Consider the following 15,882-nt stretch of genomic DNA (forward strand, 5'->3'; position numbering starts at 1 on the left):
TCTCTCAGGAGTTCCCATGAGGTGATGGACCATGTCTATATTCTTCCTTATAGTATCCCAGTGCCCACCACTATGGCCTGGCCACTGGAAGCAAATACTTGTTGAATGACTGGCCAAGTGAGGGCCCTTTACTGAAAGTCTCCTTCTTCTGGTCACTTTATTTCCAGCTTATAAGCTACTGTTAGGAACAATGCTTCAGATGAGAATTTCTTTGTACATTTTTCACTTTTTCAAGAGCTCACCCTATGAAGAGGCTTTTGGTTTGGCCTAGCTGCCTACTTGAGAATTGCCATCCTGTATTCACACATGGTCTCCTGTGCTTAGAGATGCAGAAAGTTTAAGACTTTGCCAGTGATAGGCATGTCTTCAAGGCATGTAGCATGGTGATCAAGAGCGAGGGCTCTGTGGTCACTCACTATTGAGGCTGCTCTTTTCTAGCTACCCGACTTCACCTCAATTTCTTCAACTATAGAATGGGGATAATAACAGAAGGTAACTGATTGGTTGTCTTAAGGATTTAATGAGGCAACAAACGTAAAATGGTTAGTAGAATGCCTGACACAAACATCAGCTTCTATTGATATGTTTCAGCTTCTCTTGATATGTTTCACTCAACCCCAGAAGGAAAGTCCCAATGCAGAGTTCTAGGTCTGGGGAATTTCTGGGGAGGCATCTTTTCCCATCTTCTGTCTCCCTTCTTAGACACATATAGGTTGCCCTACAATAGTTTGTGGTCCCAAAAGGTGGCAACAAAAATGTAGATAAGCTTTACTTTCCACACTATTCATTTGAAGTCATAAGCAGATCTGAAATTTCCAAGCTAGCAGTATAAAACTGCTGATGACCATTATTTATACCTTGGCCAGATGAATCATGTTTGCAATAACTAACAATATTTTAAAGGTATGCCACTCTTTCCTAGAGAGTGTTGGTCCTCTGGCATTTGGTGCCAATTCAATACTGAGGCCTTGGAGGTGGTCAATAGGTGACACTAACCTAAACAGAAGCCTCAGCACACCCGGTGGCAGGGTACCAAGAGGAATTTAACATTCCACTCCTACCGCCCTCCCCCGCTTCCCGGCTTCCTCAAAGTGGTTTTAAAATCAGAAGCACATCCCTAGCGCTCTGTGTAGGTGGTGACGTGGGAGGGGGTGAAATGCAACCTTTATTTTCCTAACTGCCTGTCATCCAATTCCCCGTTTCCCTCTGACTTTCATGAGTGATGAGGTCATCCCGGCGCAGAAAAATCAAACTCCTATTTTTCAGACCCAATAAAGGCCGGCATTGTGTGTCTGCGTAAACACAGGCCAGACGGGCAGGGCGGCGGGGACACGAGTGGTCCGCCCTCTGGCGGTCGCAGGAGACGATGGTGCCCCGAGCTCCACCGCTCCGAACAACGGCAGGGAGGCGGAGAGGGTGCGTGCTAAAATGTAAGTTAAAATTAGATCAATAGTCAGCTTGGCTCTCTCAATCAATGCTTCGCAGGGCGAGCGTACAACCAGCTATTTATACGCTAAACCCGGCATTATCTTCCTCTTTTAGGACGCACAGATCCATTACTGCGCGCCGTAGGGGAGAGGATGCTGCAGGGAGCTGATGCATGCCACATTTCAGCCCCGCGGGCTCCGGGAGGCTGCATCCGGCCAGCGGGTGCAGAGATGGGGAGTGGGAACATACCTCCTGCCCCGGTGGCCCCACGGCTCTCTACAGTACTCCTTCCCTGGCCTGCCCCGCAACGACTCACTCCCATCCATTCCTTACCTCCACGGAATCCCTAGGGTTTACACGGGGAGTTGCGGGGCGGGGGATGGGAGGGGGGGGGGCGCTCACACCAAGGGACTGCATTACGCAGTCTTTGCTCAGACAGTTGTTGCTGTAAATAGCTGCACCCTCCCTCCACCCCCGTCCAAGCACGGAAGGGAATGGGTTTACAGCAACCTGTCTGATTGCATTGTATTTCAGGCCTTGGTGAGATGGACTTGTGCTCCATCCAGCCCCTGACGCGCTAAGATAACTGGGCATTCCCAGTCCCGTTGCCCCAGTGGGTGGAAGTTATCTCCCTTACATGAAACAATGTCCACATCTGGTGTTTGTGTTGATGTTGGGAAACTTTTCAGTTTTCAAAAGATGCTACAGAAAAAAAGCGGGGGGTGGGGGGTGGGGGGGCACAATCTGATATAGCACAACCACCTCAGAAACACAAGATCAAATCGTATTTCTGGGGAAAAATATAGGCATTCTAGTTTTAGATATGTATACAGCATATTTTACATTATATATACGTATATAGTTTTTCTTAATTGTTGCTTTTCTCTTTTTTTGCAATTCTTTAATAAGCATGTACTACCCTTAAAAAGCCAAAGAACTTTAATGGTAGCTTACATGTACATTAGGTATATTTATAGAATTAATTTATTGTTTGACATAAAAGGATTTCGAACTAAAGATAGACACTGAGGCCTTCTTCTTTTAGAAACAACCTTTTTCCTCTTCAAATTCTTGTTGGCTTACCGCCAAAATGTATCCTGCATCTGTCCCTCTCCCCACATCTAGCTGGCTTCTAGCTTACTTACAAGTCACTATTGCTTATCCTTCACCTGGATTGCAAAAATAGCATCTCTTCTGGTCTTCCTGGATTCCCTCTCTCTTCGATGCAGCCTACCCACTCCACATAGCAACCAGATTGCTCTTTTTAAAATGTAAATCAGATCACATCTCCTTTCTTTCTTGGCTTCCTTGGCTCCCCACTGTGCTTCACTTAGATCCCCCCAGTTCTTTACACGAGAGCAAACTGTGGTATGTGGTCTGGCCCCATCCACCCTTGCTGGGCTCTCAGCTCGCTCACTTCCTCACGTTTTGTCAGAGCACGCTTTCACATGGTGTCTTCTTTCTGAGCCTTGCGCCCACAGACTCTGGGCTCTTGTGCTTCATGCTAGGGAGAATTCTCTCTCAGAAGCTCTCCTCCAAGCTGCCTCGGTGTCATACTGGCCTCAGCTCAGATAACAGAAACCTTAGCTGACCGCTGCTCATCCAGAACTCATTATCACGTTACCCTATTTTTATTTGCAGCACAGCAGTTAACACAGATTGGTTTGTTTATCCTGTGGGTTATGAGATTATTCTCCCTTTTTGCACATTAGAATGTAAGCCCCATGAAAACCAGTTATTTAAAAAAATTTTCTTCTCTACTGTTTTGTTGGGTTCTAGAACAGTGCCTGGCCCACAGCTGTTATTCAATATATATTTATTGTATAGGTTACTGGGTGTAATTCCCTAATATATATATAATTATGCATATTCTGCCTTGCATCTTATAGTTATTTTTATACCTGTATGCTTCCTCCTTTCAAGTGTGAACTCCTTGAGGCAGGATCATGCTTAGTTCATTTTATTCTTCTTGGCTTTACGGAGTCTGGCACATCACAAGTGTTTAATATGTTTATTAGATTGAGTTGCAATAAGTGAACAGCTAATAAGCTGATACAATATGACTTTACCCCACATCTCGCTTTCACCAGGGAAAATGAAAATATATTTTGATATCCAAAGGGTGACATTATTTCTTTGATCCTTATAACACCATGCAGGCACACACACACACACACACACACGCTTTCGATATTTCAAAGAATGCTCATATCCATTATTTTATCTGATCTTAATACCAGCTCTGTGAGATAGACCTTATGATCCACACTTTACAAATGTGGAAACCAAAGCTCAGTGGCATGAAGTGACCTGCTCAAGCTTGAGCAGCTAATATGAAGCAGAGACAGGACTAGAGCCTGTTAATTTCAAATACCTACAAATATGGTTGCATAAGAGCACACGTGCATACATGTCTGCACTTGCTGGCATTTTTTTCATCTCCACCACACTCGTGGTTTGGACCAAATGGGATCATACATACAAAGTATCTTGCATGGAATGTGGCACATGACAGACTCCCAATAAATGACCGTTCCTTCCTCTTGCCTGCACTACGGGTTGCCATAATCTCTCCATCCCAAAAAAGAAGAATGCGTCTATCTTCACTTTGTTCTTTTTATTACTAGACTAACTTCCAGGATTCTTCTATTGTGAAATATTCATGCATAATATTAATTGGATGCTTTCGCAGATCTGAACAACAGTAAATGAATTTTTGCTAACTGGCAACCTATTGCTCTTTCATCTTTTACTCTGAATACAAATCAATGAAAAATATTTGTGAATACTTACCGGAACACAGCTTAGCCTAAGTTACACAGTTCAGTGTCAACGAGGAAATGGCACATTAAAAATGCCAAAGCTTGTTAATCATGAACAAAAACTAAACATAGCACAGCCAGAGGGGTTAAGTAACATGTAAAATTAGTTTTACAATAGGCAAAATAAAGCAAGAGCTTATTCCACCCATTCATTCATTTATTTATTTGTTGAGTATTTTTTACATGCCAAGCACTGTACTAAGTATACTAATTGATGAGGTGTCTACCAATATAGGTCTAGTAGAAAAGACAGACTTAAACCAAATAACCATACAACAGAGATCAATGTTGTGAGAAGGCAAAACAGGAGGAACTGATGTGGGAAATTCAGGGGAGAACCCCTTGAGGAAGGGATGGCTGAGCTGAGTTATGTCTCAAGTTCAATACCACCAATTGTTACTAAAGAAGGAAGAGGAGGAAGAAATGACCAGACAAGCAAATAATGATAATGGTCACTAAGAAAAAAATGTTCATTTATTTTGAGAGAGAGAGAGCGTGCTCGTGCACATGCGCGTGTGGGGGAGGGACAGAGAGAGCAGGAGAGAGTGAGAATCCCAGGCAGGCTCTGGGCTGTCAGTGCAGAGCCCCACGCAGGGTTCGATCTCATGAACGATGAGATCATTACCTTATCCGAAATCAAGAGTCAGACATTTAACCGACTGAGCCACCGAGGCGCCCCTAACTTTTAAATTCTTTTACTGAATAAGTATTTTTTAAGTGCCTACTATGTGCCAGGTAGATGTCTAAGTGCTACAGGGCATAGTAAGGGTCAAAGACAAAAATCCCTGCCTTCATGGGCTTATATTGTAATGGGAGAAAACATACAACAAACTAATAAAGAATTTTAATAGAAAAAAAATTAAATGGTGATTTCTTCTAAGGAAAAACATAAACCTGGGAAGTGGTGAAATAGTGAGGTACAATTTTACATAGGGTAGTCCCAGACACTTTCACTGAATAATGGATTTGAGCAAGACCCAAAAATGGTAAAGGAGCCAGCCATGCTGATCTGAGGGGTGGGATGGAGATTGCAGAGGGAAGAACTCTCCAGGAGGAGGACTCTGTCGGTACAATAGCCCTGAGAAGGCAGCGTACCTGACTAATTTGAGGGAGTGCAAGGAGACAGGTGTGTAAAGTAAGTGGCATAAACGAGGGGGTAGCTAGTAGGTGAGTTCAGAAAAGGTAATGGATCTTCGTGGACCTGGTAGGTGATTGTAAAGCTTTGACTTTTACTCTGTGTGCAGTGGGAAGACACGAAAAGCTTTTGAGCAAGTGATTGACGTTATCTGATTTATGTTTTAATGGTCACTCCAGCTGCTGTGTAGAGAGCACTCATGTTCCAGGCAATGTGTTAAGTGTCTTAATAGATGATCTCATTTTTCTCTTCACAGTTCTGAGAGGTACCCATTCTATAGGTGAGAAAACCAAGGTGTAGGAGTTTAAGTACTTACTCAAGGTCATGTGGCTAATAAATGACAGTGCTGGAATTAAAAGCCAACCAGTGTGATTCCAGCACCCAAGCCATTAACCACAATATTACAGCCCCTCCCTAAGAGAAACTGGGATCATTGGTGGTGGTGATGACAGTAACAGTAATACCTATTACTAATTGAGGCTTTTCTAGCCTGTTCTGGTTTTTCTCATTAACTTTATTTCATTCCCACAAAAACCCTCTCAGATAAGTATTATTGCTCTTTTATTATAGATAAGGGAACTGAGGCTCAGAGAAGTTATGTAACTTACCTATGTTCAAACAGTTTATAATTAGATGCTAGAATTCAAACCCAGGGCACTTAATCTTCAAAGCCCTTGCCTTACTCCTCCCAGATAAATATATTAAACTTTAAAATATATTTATTATAAAGGGCCTATAATTGAGTCTTGTGTTTTAAAAAAAAAATCCATTTTATCTTTCCTTTTTGATTGGAGTGTTTAGTCCATGTATGTATAAAATTACTGACATAGTTCATTTAATTATTTCTACTTGTTATTTTTTCTATTCTTCCCATTTATGCTTTGTTCTTTTATGCCTCCTTTTTTTTTTTTTACCTTCTTTTAAAGTATTTATTTTCCATGTTTCTCCTCTAGTAGTTTCTTATTATACATTCTTCATTTTCTTATGTCTTTTTTCCTAGAAAATTATTGTGCCTTCCTAGCTTCCCAATATATCTTGTAGGTTAGCATTTTTGCCATTTCACAAGTAACTCAAGAAACTTACAATAGTTTAATCTCATTTAGATCTTCTGGTTCTTTGTGACACTAGCTAACATTTGACTCCTACATTATATTCTCAATAATCTTTTCTTATTTTTCTTTTAAAAAGTTGATATTAAAAAAAATCTTGTACACAAATTTATTCTTTATAGTGCTCCTCATTTCTTCCCATAGTTTACTATTTCCATCCAGGATTCTTTTCCTTTGGCCTGAAAATTTTCCTTTAGTAAATCTTATGGTGCTTCCAGAGCCAAACTCAGTCAAAGTTACTTTGTTGGAAAATATCATTATTTTGGGCTTAACTTTTGAAGTACATTTTCACTTGGTATAATTTTATTCGGTGTTGCATTTTTCTTTCAGGTCTAATGATGTTAAAACATTATCTTCTGGCTTCCTTAGTTTCTATGTTTTTACTATTATTATTTTTAATGTTTATTTATTTTTGAGAGAGAGAGAGCAGAGGAGGGGCAGAGAGAGAGATGAAGACACAGAATCTGAAGCAGGCTTCAGGCTCTGAACTGTCAGCACAGAACCTGATGCGGGGCTTGAACTCATGAACTGGAAGATCATGACCTGAGCTGAAGTCAGACGCTAAACCTAACCGACTGAGCCACCCAGGGACCTCTCCATAGTTTCTATTGAAAAGTCAGCCATCAGTCTCCTTTTGATATTGAACAGAATGTGTCTCTTTTTCCTTTGGTTCTTTTCAGATTTTTTTCTTAGTCTTTACTTCCCAGCACTTTGAATATGATGTCCCTAAATGTGGTTTTCATTGTTTTTATTCTTCTTAGTGTTCCCTGTTTCCCTTCCTTGAATTTGTGAGTGGAGTGGATATCATTGATAAATTTCAGAAAAATTCTCAGTTGTTATCTCTATAACAATTGCTCTTTTCCAGTCCCCTTCTCCTCTCCTTCTGGGACTTCAATTATACGTGTATTGGATTTTTTTTTTTTTTTTTTTTTTTTTTTTTTACTGTGTACCATATGTCTCTTATATTTTATTCTGTTCTTTTTACTCTTTTCCCTCTCTTTTTTGTTTCAAATTGGGCTACTGTTTTTAAAAAATGATCTTGTCTTTGAATTAAAAAATCTGTGGTCTATGTTCTATTACACTTACCCAATTAATTGTTCAATTTAAATAATATATTATTGTATTTTTTCAGTTTTAGAATACCTATTTGATTTTTTAATTTTTTTAATGAAATTCATTGTCAAATTGGTTTCCATACAACACCCAGTGCTCATCCCAAAAGGTGCCCTCCTCAATACCCATCACCCACCCTCCCCTTCCTCCCATCCTATTTGATTTTTTTAACAATTTCAATTCTCTGTTGAAATTCTTAATCTTTTATTTCATTTCTCTCTATTTTTTCATATAAAAATCTTAATGATTTTAAAATCCTTTTCTGCTAATTACCACATTTGAATTATCTGTGGGTATGCTTCTATTATTTGATTTTTTCCTCTTGATTATCAATCACATCTTCCGTTCATTTCTCATGTTAGTAATTTTGAATTGTATTATAGAAACTGGGTATCAAAAATAATCCAGAACAAAACAAAACAAAAAAAATCCCAGAATGCTCAGATGAAATCCTGTACCATCAAGGACTCTTCCCTTCCTTTGGTAGGCAGACAGGTAGGGATTGAGCTGTGTGTGAGGCTGGGTTGCAGCTTTGAGTAAATCTTGGTAGATAAACCAGTTGCCCTCTGGTTGGTCCCTGTTCTCTGCAAAGGGCATCTTTGGGCTTTCAATGGGGAGCCTAGAAACTCCTTGTATCCTTAACACTAACAGTTCTGCTCTTCAGAGGTTAGGAGCCTGCAGAGATTTGGAGACTCCCATTTCACATAGGTTCAAAATCTGGCAAATGGTTTAAAGGGAAGAACTGTTATCCATTCATCAAAAACTCTTATTTCTAGTGGGACTTTGTCTCCTAGACACTGCAGATTATTAAAAAAACTTATTCTCCCTTTCTGGGTTAGCCCACATAAGCTTTCCCCACCATCCTTAAGGGAATGGGTCTTATATTTGGCACTTCTCTGTTTTCTAATCCATTACTTCAATCCTATACCAAATACATTACTTCAATCCCATTTCACCAATAGTTCTGCTGTGTTCCTATTTTCCCAGTAGAGGCCTGCATGGCCCAAATCCAGCCTTCAGCCTATACCCACAGTGGGCATATGCTTCTCGGGAAGCCAGCAGCTGGTGATTATAAACTCCTTAGGAATTTCAGTCTAATTTCTTTGCATCCATCACTCTTCAGTGTTTTTAATGATGTCTTCAATGTACCTATTTCTTTTTCCTTCTTGCTACAGTATTGCTGTTAGCTTACTGGGATCATTACATTCTGTCCAAAAGTGAAAGTCCTCAGATAAATGAATGGTTAGAAATTTTGGAGGTGTGGTAGGACTTTTGCATTTACGTGATACAGCAATCTCATTGGACATTTAGAAACATAGATGTTCAGAATGGTAAAGTGATTTATTCAAGGCCCCAAACTAATGAGGCTAGAAACTAGATCTGAGGTAAATCTGGAGGCGGAGGGTTTCCTGATCCCAAGTCCAGTATTCAAGAGGAGGGAGGAGAGAAAGAGACAGGCAGAAAGACAATATAGCATGGAAAGGACTCCACCTGAAATGGAGAGCAATTTTGGAGTGTTGGCTGTAGCAGTCCAAGTGATCAGCCCTCAAAAATTCATGTTAGAAAACTTACCTGAGGTTTTATAAGTCAATCATAAAATTGAATACATGCTTCTCTCTTTTTTTTTTCCTCCCTTGTTTGAAAACATAAATTAGAATGAAGTACCAATGATGAGAGCCTTTCTAGAAGAGGTTACAGATGAGGCACACAGTGTGGTAATGTGAAGGATAGGAAAGGCTGCTATCAAAAAGCTGAGAATGTTACCCTTGGCACAGGGATATTGATACTGATGGGATTTCAAGGTGTCATAGGCTCATGAATTTCTCTGCTCATACAGTAACAGACAAAGACTGGGTTGGTGCCCTTTGAAAACACACGATGTAAATGTTTCTGTCTTTTTCTATGTAAGCAGAGTTTATCACTACCACCTTTCTTTTCTCTCTCATTGTTGAGCTAGGCAAGATTTGAAAGGCAGGGAAGAGAAAGTGAAGAATTATTGATGAGATGGAAATCTGCAACCAAGAGCACAGAGACCCGTCTCTTCCCAAGATGATTCTCACCCTTCCACCAACACACCTAGCTACTGTGGTCAGCCCTCACCTTACACAAGGGATATGAAGAATCATCCAAAATCACAAAAAGTCAAAATCATGAGAAGGTACTTTAAAATAAATGTGATTTTTATGTCTACACCCAACATGGGGCTCAAACTCATGACCACAAGATCCAGAGTCACTTGTTCTTCCAACTAAGCCAGCCAGGGACCCCTGTCCTTTTCTTGATTGCACTGTTTTACCTCTACTTAAGACGAGAAGAGGGGTTGCTAAGCAATTTAACAATGTAAACAAGGGGGTGGGGCTCAGCATCAATGGGAAGTAATACCTTCAAACTTGTTAGAGGAACAAACTGCATTTAATGATATTATCACATTATTGTCTACATGCAAATGTGTGCTATTTGTAAATGAATCACATCTCTTCATTAAGGAAGGACATCTTATTTATCATCCTGGTAACAATTTCTGTGACAAAGTAATCCCCATTTATTTAAAATTGTCCACTATTGATAATAGCTAACATTAAAAAAAATTTTTTTTAATATTTGTTCATTTTTGAGAGAAAGAGACAGAACACAAGCCAGGGAGGGGTAGAGTTAGAGGGAGACACAGAATCCGAAGCAGGCTCCAGGCTCTGAGCTGTCAGCACACAACCCGATGCAGGGCTCGAACTCACAAACAGTGAGATCATGACCTGAGCCGAGGTCGGACGCTTAACCCACTGAGCCACCCAGGGACCCCGATAATAGCTAACATTTTTTGAGTACTTGCTATATACAGGCCTTTTCCTAAGCAAGGAACACTTTATGCAAGCTTTTGCATTTACTCTTTACAGTAAGTTGTATGAGGTAGGCACCACTATCGTTCTTCTTTTTAACAAGTGAGGAAACTTGAGACTTAGCAAGGTTAAGTAACCTGCTCAAGGATGTATAATAACGGATAGGGCTTGGTTCAGTCTAGCCCAAATGCCCACGTGCTGATGATGGTCTTTCAACGGCTCCAAACTAGTGGTGCAAATCTTTCTTTTTCAGTGATGGTCAACTAGTGGCTTTGTTCCAAAACAACTCTATTCCTTCTTTCTGCTCTGCTCAGCCAGTCCCCTTGGGTACCAGTCTTCTCTCTCAGTTAGTGGTGGCCAAGGTGAGTTGCCTAAAACATCAAAGAAGGAAATGAATGGTTTTTGGAAGCAAGACTGACTTGGTATCTTCTCTGCAGCAGCCCCCTTGCTGGGTTCCAGCACATTCCTTACTAATTGCATAGCTTAGGGTTATTATTCAGTGTTCCTTATCTGTAAAATTGGAATAATATCCCCAACCTTGCAAGGTTGCTGGGGAAATGAAGTACTGTATGTAAAGTACAGACACAAGATAGTATGTGTCAAATGCAAGTTCCTGTTTCTATCTTTTATGCATCCTGTGGGATGGATATCTCTCTTCAAAGTTAGCACCTTGTCTAGGAGATACTTGAGCTCCTTGTTGACATCCAGACTTTGCATGTAACTGGGAGAAGAAGTTTGTGAGATGACAATTGTGTGTCATCCTCCCTCCCTGCTCTCCCCCTCCCCCACCCCCAACAAAGAAATCCCATGATAATGTACCCAAGAAGTAGAATTCAGGATTTCTTCTCTTTATCTGGAGTCACCTGAAGTTGAACAGCCCTCCTCGCCTGGAGGCCATTTTTCTTCTGCAATAAATTTGTCTTCATAACAAACCGAAGCCACTGACCTCCAGGTGGAGCTCCATGAAAGAGAGACAGAAGGAAAAAGAAAAAACCATGTTGGCACCCCAGAGAAGCTGATAGCCTGAGGAAGACACAATGAAATGTAAAGATGGGGTGTGGTCCTTAATGGATTTGCAGGGAAGAGAGGGACATGTGGAACGCATTCAGCCAGTTTAATTCCACAGGAATTTGGAGAGACTGCCAAAATGCTCAGCCAGCCCAGGGAGGGGTGCGAGAGAGAGGAGACATGGTCTAAGGAGCTGGCAGTCTCCGGGAGTGACAGCACATGCATTGGAGGAGGAAGAGCAAAAGATCAGTTACATTCCATGGTCAACTGTGGTGCAGCTTAGGATGTGGTTTCACAGGTGAGAGGACTAGTGTTGTTTTTTGCATGCTGCTGTATTCCAGGCACCAAATTAGATGAGTTAAATGGATCATCTCATCTAATTTAACCCTAAAAACAAACCTTTGACATGAGCCCACTTTGATGGTGAAGAAATTGAAGTGTGAAGAGATTAAACCTGCCCAGGATCCAGCAGCAAGTGAGCTAGAGGATTTCAACATAGATCTGTCTGAATGCAACACCCATTCTCTCAGGAGGCCTAGAGCTCCCTGCTAACTGTAAGATTAAGCCCTTCTAACCTTCCTATGCCCCAGTTTCCTTATGTGGTGAATGGAGATAGTAATGCTATACTAGAATTGTTTGCGAGGTAAGCTTTGCTCAAATCCTTTTCTCTGGCAATGGCCACCTCACTTTAGTTCCTGATAATGGGTTATCTTTGTACCCCAATCATACTGCAAATGTTCAGACCATGGTGGACACTGACTCAAGAGAGGGGTGGGAGTAGAGAGTGACAGTTCTCGGAACTACCTCAGTTTTGTCTCGTCTGTCCTGAAGCCTGATTGTTCAGTTTTTCTTAGATCCAGTGAGACTGTACCTTAACCTTGCAATAATCCCCAACCTTCATTCCTCCCTGTTTTTTTGTTTTTGTTTTTGTTTTTGTTTTTGTTTTGTTTTGTTTTGTTTGAGCTGAATTGAGTCTGTGTTACCTGCAACTAACAGATAGATCCGTGACCAGAACGAATACTTTTCTCGTGGACTTATTGTGAGGAATCCATGAGATAAGGGAAATTACAAAAAGCAAATGACTGAGACCATAGCTTTTTATCTTAGTAAGTAAAATAGCAATTTGGCCTTTATAATTGGGTCTTAAGATTTTCAGTTTATGGAATGCTTCATTACATCAAAAGGAAGATTTGCACAAATTTCACTTCTACTCTTCCTGCCAGGAGGAATCAAAGTGGCTAATAGTCATGTCAAACTAAAGACGCACAGCTCTCAAGTTCTCTGTGTTGGGGGTTGAGTGACTCTAAGCTGGTCATCTGGTAACCACTTTAAACCAGGTTTCCACTCGTTCCCAACTGTACCCTGTAGAATCTTCCAGAGGGCGTTGTAGATAGCCTGACCGAATAACAAACCACCTGACTGGCTGCCTGGTCGGCTGGTCAGCCACACTGCTGTCTTTACTCGGTTGAGGGTCCTGAGAGGAGAGTGAAGCTGAAATTCAACATGCTATCACACCAAGGAGACTTCTTACTTGATGTGGTTCAATTGCCTTGACTGGTCACGTCTCTCAAAATGGCCAGACTGCATGGGCACACAAACACAGCCTGAGAATACAAAGCTACTTCTTTTAAGAAAAAAACAAATTTCACACTGGACAGTTTAAGACTGGGTTATTTAGTATCACAAATGCTTTGCCTTTGGGCAGATGATTCAGTAGGTTTGAAGAGCTGGCCAGAAACAGCATATTTTCTGCTGGCAGTCTTATTTGTCACAAAGCTGCATATTGCTTTATTTTTTATGGACCTCAGGATTCCAGGTCTTCTTTTCTTTCTGGATAATTTCAAAACCTCTTGGTTAGAGACGAAGCCATCCTAACCTGATTCTCTGTCCTGACCACCTCCACATGCACCCCACATTCTCTGCTTTCTCTGTAGATGGTCTTGCTTCATTCTCAACCTGCCAGTCAGGCAGCAGAGGAAGCAATATTTTTTTAAGTAAGTTTTCCTCCATGGCTGCTTTATTACTTAACTCATACCATGTAAATCACCAGTCGGAAGGTGGCCTTTGGGTGAACCTCATTCTGAATCTCAATTGAGTGGTGCAAAGATGGTCAGTATAATTTCCTGCTGCTTTTCACGAATCTCACTTTTCTCAGCTTTTGCCCATTAAGATGGGCTATGATCCTTTAAAATAAAGTGCCTATTGTTTGTATTATTAGCGCCCCCCCACCCCCTCCTCCGCAGCTCTCTGCAATAAAGCAGCAAGTCAGAGCTTTCTCTGGGAGAATTTTGGAAAAGGTTCACGGAAGGGCATCTGGTGCCATATACATACTATGATAACCTTTAATACATATGATTGCTTGGAAGAGAATCTGAATCCTACTTTGTGGTTGGCGTCCTTTTACTGCCAATGTCTTCAGAAAAAGAAACTGCACCATAATCTGATATCAGTGGATGACATTGTAGGCACCACACAGAAATCTGTTTTTGGAGCAGCCTTCTGCACGGTGGGCGGAGGGGGTGGGGAAGTGGCACTTTCCCAGTTATCTGCTCTTTTGCTAGAATCTTGGCGGCCATAGGTCAGGTAGGGTTTACCCAGACCAGATATCTATTTACAACCATACTGGTTGGGTTAATCCAACCATTTAATGCCTACCAAGCTTGTGAATGTTAAATATATGCAAGTATAAAATAACAGTGAACCTTCATCCAGTATTTACTGGATGCCAGACGTAAAGCCTATCTCATCATCTGAGCAAACCCTGAAGTTATAATCACAGCTACAGTTTACTGAGCTCTTACTAGGTGCCCCCAATTATTCCAACTACCATCCATGCGCAAATTTACTTATTTAATCCTCCCAATAATCCTATGATGTGGGTACAGCTTTTCAACCCATTTTATAAATGAGGAAGCTGAGCTACACAGAGAGGTTAGGCAACTTGCTCAAGGTCACACAGTTGGCAAGCTGCGAAGAAGCCGGGATTCACACCAAGCAGTCTGATCTCAGATCCCACGTGAGTAACTACAACTGCCTCTGCAAAAGATCCATGGGGAACCAGGGAAAATTTCCTGTTCCTCCCGTGACTAAGGGAATAGTCACTGCTTCCGCCCGGCCAGGACACCTCTGCTTTCAGGTTCTGCAGGTTCTCACTATGTGGCGGTGCTGGTATGGTGGCGGCTTTTGCTGGGGCCTGTTACTACCTGCAGATTTTTTCCATCTCTGCCGGTGTCATTCCTCAGATTTCCCTTTGAATACAGCCTTTGTCTGTTGATTTCTACAGACATGGGCTCTTCCAGTACCTGTGCAGTATCCCCACCTCTGACTGCCAAGACAGGCCTCTCTCTGGGATTGTTTACCTGGCACCGTGGCTCTGTCTGCTCAGACTATGCCCTCCATGCCCTGTCTGTGTGCCTCTCCTCTATTAGCATTCTCTGCCACATGAAGGCAGAATGTGAAAACAGCCACCTTTCTCTGCCTTTGTTAGGAAGAAACATGTTGATATTCGGATTTCAGCTAAAAAGGGACCGTCCCATTAAGCACCTCTAGGATACAACTAAATCTCCCTCAGTAATAATAGCTCGGGTGTGTTCTGATTAGTTTTAAGGATTTTACACCCAGTATCAAGTAGGTTACCTAAAAATAGGAGTCCTGCCTTCTACATGGAGACAAAACAGTAGAGAGGCATGGGTGTGGACTTTGGACTCAAATGCGCGAGTTTGCCTTTCAGCTCCAGCATGCACCTGCTGTGTGGCGTTTGACCACTTCACGGAACCTCTCTGAGCTTTTTCCTTCCATTAAAAAAAAAAAAAAGAAAGAAAGAAAATGATAACACCACCTCAGAGAACTTTTGGAAGATTAATAATGATAGTAGATGTGAGGTTTCTGGCATAGACTAGATATGCAATTGCTTTTCTTTTCTTTCATCTAATTTCCTATTCTGCCAACATTTGTCTGTGACACTTCTCTCTCTGGAACTCGTTTTAAAAAATGAGGTATTAGGATAAGTTGACTATCAAAGCCCCTTCTAGTTCTACGTGTCTCCTATATCAACCTGTATCAAACCTGAGTGCCTTCCCGTGTTGTCTCATGCCATCCTCTTAACAGCCCTTTGAGTTAGGTCCCATTATAATGCGCATTTTACTGTTGAGGAAACTGAGACTCCGGAAGAATGAGTAAATGGCTGGGGTTATTTAATTCATGTCAGCTAGGAAAGGAGGACTTGAACCCAGATCAGTGTGCTGAACTGCAGGGCTCAGACCCAAACCCAACAGATCCTGGACAAATGGCTGCTCGGCGATGGCTCTCGGTACTTGGGAGCGTTCAGACCATGCATCACTTATGCTAAGCTGTGGTGGGATGGGTCCTTGGGTCCTGCCCAGCCGGTGTGTCAACAGGACATACATCCAGGAAGATGGGAATTTCATTGGAAT

The 15,882-nt window shown here is 41.6% G+C and overlaps 1 long non-coding RNA gene across 1 annotated transcript in view; it reads left to right on the plus strand.

Annotated features, from left to right (window-relative positions):
• Window positions 1-1,230: 1,230 nt before the first annotated feature.
• LOC132683760 (uncharacterized) overlaps window positions 1,231-15,882 on the plus strand; it is a 30,230-nt gene continuing 15,578 nt past the window's right edge. Inside the window, exon 1 of the long non-coding RNA XR_009612370.2 lies at window positions 1,231-1,430. This is a non-coding gene — a long non-coding RNA (uncharacterized LOC132683760). The remainder of the gene's footprint in view (window positions 1,431-15,882) is intronic.

This window comes from Panthera onca, chromosome C2 (genome assembly GCF_046562875.1).
Source record: "Panthera onca isolate mPanOnc1 chromosome C2, mPanOnc1 haplotype 2, whole genome shotgun sequence".
Taxonomy (NCBI): Eukaryota; Metazoa; Chordata; class Mammalia; order Carnivora; family Felidae; genus Panthera; species Panthera onca.